Genomic DNA, 6455 nt, shown 5'->3' on the forward strand with positions numbered 1-6455 from the left:
AAGGGATTCTCACGTCTATGTTGATCTATGCCACCCTATTGTTCCTTATTTATCACAAAACTGTGTAGGTTTTTTATTTCAAACTCTACCTTCTGGCTAGCAACCTAGTCGTTCCCTGCACCACCTCCTCTCTAGTTACAGATAACAGATTCATAGGTCACATTTATGCTAATAACGAATTTTGGAGTCTTTCATTCTTCTGTACACCACAGACGATGACCTTTCCTTCCAAACGCATATCCTAGAAATAAACACTTCATTTCCCTCAGCTCCAATATACCATCATTCACACGAGCGTAAGTAGGGCATCCAAACATTCGTAAACCAGAATTCTCAGAGGGTTTCCTAATCCACACCTCTTAAGGAGTCTTACAATCAATTTCACTTGATGGAGATCTATTCGCCATATAACAAGCAACTTTAACTGCTTCCACCCATAATTGCTCCGATAAATCAACAGATAATCGCATGCACCGAACATGTTCTACCAGTGTTTGGTTTATTTGTTCTTCCACTTCACTTGTTGTGGTGTTAGTTGTACAATGCGATGCCTCATTGTACCTTCTATTTTGCAGAATTTGTCAAATGAATCCTTATAGAACTCCAACCCATTTTTTGTTATGAGTGACCTAACATGTTTCCCGTTCTGTTTCTCAACCATGGTCTTCCACTCTTTGAACCGTCCAAACACTTCATACTGGTCCTTTGTCTTCAGAAAGTACACATATGTCTTCCTTAAGTAATCATCGATAAAAATCACAAAGTATTGACATCCACCATAAGACTTCACAGGAAAGGGACCCTATAGATCTGAGTGAACACACTCAATAATCTTCTTGCTTCAGTGTTGAATTGAATTGAACTTCACCCTGTTTTGTATCTATTGAATACAAGCTTCACCAAGTTTATCATCTCCACAAAACAATCCCTTCTCGCTCATATGTCCTAACTTATGATGGCACAACTTTCTTTTATCATCATACTAATCCAAGGGTTGAGAACAATCAACATTCCCTTAATCGTCATGCCTTCTAAGATATAAATTCCATGATTCATCTTTCCATTCATAACAACAAGAGCACCCTTGGAGACACTTAACCCGTCACCATTTCCATAATACTTCAATCCATCCTTCACCAAAGTGCCAAGGGAAATCATATTCTTTCGAAGCTCCGGGATGAACTAACAATCTGGTTTCCTAACCATAGCATCGTGCATCTTGATCTACACCGTGTCACTGCCCTTGATACTACTCACCCATCTTGGTTGTGTCATTCCACTATTTGAAGGAGTTGAGCCAGTCATGATTGCATGTCATATGATAGGATGCTCCATAGTCCAAGATCCAAGCATCAACAAAACTAGATGTACATATTATTAAAACTTCACCGTCATCCCCTTCATTAGAATTTTGTTGAACCACAACAACATTGTTGTTGCTTGGTCCAACACCATTATTCCCTTTCTTCAGCAATGGACAATCTCTTCTGAAGTGCTCATTTTCCTTGCAGTTATAACATTTGATGTTGGCTTTAGATTCGAAAATTGACTTCCCTTTGTTACATCCACCTATATATTATTCATCATTTGCTTATGAACAAACTGGAACGGGAAACTTCTTCTCCAACTAAAACTTTTCTTTTCAGTTATTTGGACATCAATGAATCCTTTACATCATTCACAATGATCGTTGTCCTACCATACAACAAGGTATCAACGAAATTCTCACAAGAATTAGGAAGTGAATATAAGAGGATAAGTGTTTGATCTTCATCTTCAATATTTACATTCACACTTTGTAAGTCCAAGATGATCCTATTGAAGTTGTCCAAATGATCCTTCACTTAGGTTCTTCCTGATATCCTAAGAGTATACTAACGTTGCTTCTGGTATAGCTTGTTCGTAGAGAATTGTTATGATGCTTGACACACAATTTCTCCCAAATCCCAGATGCACTCGTTTGATCTACAACCTCTCTCAGTACTTCGTTTATCAAACTCAACATAATATGTGTTATGCGCTCTTGCGAGAATATCCCCCTTCCTTTCAGCTGCCATGTCCTTTAGCAGTTTTGCTTTTCCTTCCAATGCCGCTGCACATCCTTGTTGAACCAGAAGATCCTTCATCTTCACCTTCCACAAAGTGAAATCGTTTGAACCATTGAACTTCTCCAAATAGAACTTGTGAGATGTCATCTTAAATCAAAAAAACACAAACCACAAATCTGATACCACTTGTTATGAAATCAAATGATACTTTTCAAGACTTAGAACATATTTGATGCCACCAGTCAAGCTCTGGTACAACTTGTTAGGAAGTAATGTCGATAACAAGCAAAACTAAAAGCACACAAAGACAAAGTATTTACGTGGTTCGGTCAAGGTGACCTACGTCCACAGGCAAGAAGGGTGTATTCTTTATTTCAGAGTTCTCAAATAGAGGTTACAATTATAACTCACCAGAGATTTGTCCTACTCACTAAGGATACAACAGACACAAAATAACTTAGCATGCGTCCCTATTTATACTTGAGGGATCAGATCTAAAACCCTAATGGGCCAAGCCCATTGGCCCATGAAAGGTGATAACCTATCATATTTTGCCATGCAACATCTTCTAGAACATTCATCCATGACACACAACCCATGATCATAAACAACACACACGATGTAGCACCTTTATCCATATTGGTACAACATGAACACTAGTCGCCCAACATCCATCATGGTGGCACAACATGGTGTATTCCTTGAGCATCACCAACTTCTGAGCATCATAGAGGACTTCATAGCATACATGACTCATTAGAATTATCATGTCTCATCTGTTGGATTAGTGTCTAAGTCCATAACTATTTTGGTATGTACTTGACCCGATTATGAGCATGGTCCTTTTGGGTTGCCTTCACCATAGCAATATGTAGGATGAATTAAGGAGAGAAAGGTTTAATTATGATTTATTAATATATTATGAGAATAATATATTAAAGGAGAAATCATATTGTTGAATTAATATTAGTCAAGAATTAATTGATAACTAATTTTGTGGCTAAAAGAGATTAATTAAACTTAGGGGACTGAAGTTGTAATTATAAGATAATTATAATTGGGCTATGGATCACCTAATAATATATAGGTTGGACGAATTCTATGGGAAGCCCATTAGAAATCGTCCAAGGGATATCATTAAAGGAGTCCATGGACTGCTTAGGGCTTAAGTAGTCAAATTAGGGTTTCCTAAGGTCAAAACCCTAATAGCCTAAGTATATAAAGACTTCTAAAGACCCAAAAACGTGGAGAACTTATTCTTAATGGTTTCCAACTGTTTTTGGTGTCTTCCTTCTCCTCCCTCCTCATCCAAGTTGCATATGGTGTTTGTGACTCCATTAGAGGCGCAGCACTTGAGGCACTAAGCTTTCTAAAGCCAATCAAAGCAAGGAATTGATTGTTATTGCTATATAACAATCAAAGGTAATTCTCTAAACCCTAATTTAGTTTATTATATGTTAGATCTAGGGTTTATAGTTTTGGATTCATAGCATGTACAATAGAGAAACCTAGATCCAAGCATTAGGGTTTGTATGAGCACATATGATTGTTTCTTATGCATAAATCCCATCAGTGGTATCAGAGCCTTGATTGGTTTCAATTGTATGTGATGCTTAACTGTTTTGTTTGCTAAAAATCGAGTTTTCTGCCTCTGCCCGACTCAACTCGGCGAGTCAGTATCTGGACTCGGCGAGTTGGCCCCTACTCGGCGAGTTCAGAGCTGACTCGGCGAGTTCGAGCGTCAGACATAGGGTATTTCGGGATTTTGTTGCTGTTTTGACTTGGATTTGATGCCAAAATCGTTTTTTGAAGTTAAAGTCCGAATTTTATCTTAATTAAATGATTATCCTTGCCAAAACAATAGATAATTTCAAATCTTTTGAATATTAGGTGTTTATTTGATAAATATGGATTATTTAAAATTATTTGGTAATTATCTTGTGACTAAAATTGGATTAGGTCAAATATAGATAATCCCTAAATTAATTGTTAGATTTATATTATGTGTTATTTGATCCGTAGTAAGGTTGAATAGTTTCAATTTACTCCCTTTAGGTTTTATAGTCTAAATTTGAACTTAAAGGTTTGTTTTTGAAATTTAAATAGTTAAACCCTAATGTTTTGAAATGTTTCAAAACTTGCCCTAAAGTTTTGGAATTTAAAAGTTGATTAAAAGTTTATGTAACGCCTGTGTTTCCGGGCTTGCCATTTTTAGCAATGTAATAGTCTAGGTTAACCTCTATAACCCGTTTTGAAATAATAAAGATTGTATTATTTAAGTATTGTGTGTTTTGTGCTTAATTGCTTAATTATGTGGTTTGATTAATTAAGAATAAAAATAAGCGTCAAAATTTAAGTGTAAAATAAACTTAATATCTTTGAATAATGTTGTAGTAGTTGAAACGAGGTTTCAGAATATATATAGAACGCCCAAATCTGACTTCGTATGAGGAAGTTATGATTTATCGAAGTTTCGGCTTAGCGGTGTGCAGCCCGAAATACTCGATTTGAGATCGAGCGGTTTTTAGCCGAAGTAATCTAAACGAGGATCGAAGGTCTCGTTGTTGGTATCGAAGCGATAAAAAGTTAGGCGAGAACGGACGTCAAACGAAGAAGTTATGAATTTATAACGAAGTTTTTCTGTCGCGGCCTGTTAAAAATAAATAATAAAAAATAAATTCAAAATTAGCCGACGGAGTCTAAACGAAAGTTGTAGAGCGTAGTCACACCTTCGCGTGGATATAAAGAACGTCGAAAACGGAGTTCGTATGAAGAAGATATGAATTTCCGAAGTTTATTAAATATTTTGTATTTAAATTAAATCTTTAATTCGGAGGCATTATCCGAAGAGGAGTCAGCAATCTGATCCGAAGTACGCCCCGCGTACACCGAAGATGTCGACACTCGTAGCAAGTGGCTTCGGATACGTAAGCAATGACGTTTCGGGCAGTACGCCCCGCGTACTCCGAGGCTCCAGCCTCCTATAAATAGGATCCGAAGGCAGCCGATTCTTTTGTTCATTTTCTCTCTTCTCTCTCCCATTTTGCATCGTTTTGCGTGCCAGAAATACCCCGAAGCCCCGGTATCATACTCGAGCCCCGAGGCAAGTCCTGAGATCCCGAAGATCCCGAGAAGTGCGGTTCCCGAGCCGAAGCTCTATCCGCGAGAAGTTCGATTTTTGTGAAGATCTTCCAGATCTGCTGAGGATTACTACTTCTGCAAGTCGTAGTGCTGTCCGATCATCTTCTAATCAAGTGAGTGTGTAGTTACCTTCTTCCAACACATTATTATAAATTATTTTATATAAAATACGTGCTATGTGTATATATTTTGTTGTTATATGTGTGAATGTATATTCACTCTCTTCTATCTCATAGATCTGAGTTATTCTCTATGAAATATGTGTTATGTGTGTGTGCCTCATCTGTTATGTGAAATATGTGTTGATCAAAGCATGCTATACAGGTTTTTATCTATGTATAAAAATGTATATTTTTATCTACTAATATGTTGGGTAGAACATGGGTAGATAGTTGGTGTGTAATAAACAGATGAGAGGCCTCGTTGTTGTTTGATTTAGTCATCTAGCGGAGTTTAGATGACGACCACGGGCTATTCTAGACAGTCTTGTGGAAACATTAGCAGGTTCGCCACCTGTAGGTGTTAATGAACTTGGGTGTTCATTCGCTGTACTCCATCCCCCTCATGGTTGCCTTATTTGACTTATATTGCTGAGGTACCCCCGAAGCATGTGTTGTCGCCCCGATGAAATATTCTTAAACTAGGTCCCTTATGTTAGTTGTCTTAGGGACATAAAGTGAGAATAACGGGAATGGGTAATTGGGTTATTGTTGGTTGGTGAAAATTAAATATGATTATTTATTGTGGGTTGAAAACCCTATATGCTCACCAGGCTCCCAAGCCTGACCCACTCAGTTTTATTTGTATTACAGGAAGTGGCGCGAGGGCATAAGATGGATGAACCATCAGTTGTTTTGTTTACAAGTCTGTATATGTATATATTTGTTGAATGACTTGTAATGTTATCGTTTATACTTATTGGTCTGTATCGGAACATGACACCCCGAGTTTTGATTATATAATGAAAAATATATTTCTTTTATGAAATGCTTTGGTAAACATTGTTTTATCATGTTTTGTTTTTGGGAACAAATTCCGCAACTCTTTCAAATCAAAAAGGATTTACTCTGAAAATATTTTAAAAGCATAAATGAAATCGATCTTTTCTGGCCAAGATTTTGGGGATGTCACAGTTTAATTTTGAAATGTTAAATTCTAAAGCCCTAATAATTTGAAAAGTTCAAATCACACCCTTATGGTTTTATTAATTAATTAAAGTGTATAATTAAAAGTGATTTAATAAGTCTATAAAGTTTTGGTTTATAT

Source organism: Lactuca serriola, chromosome 9 (assembly GCF_051521515.1).
Source record: "Lactuca serriola cultivar US96UC23 chromosome 9, Lser_US96UC23_V15, whole genome shotgun sequence".
NCBI classification, from domain to species: domain Eukaryota; kingdom Viridiplantae; phylum Streptophyta; class Magnoliopsida; order Asterales; family Asteraceae; genus Lactuca; species Lactuca serriola.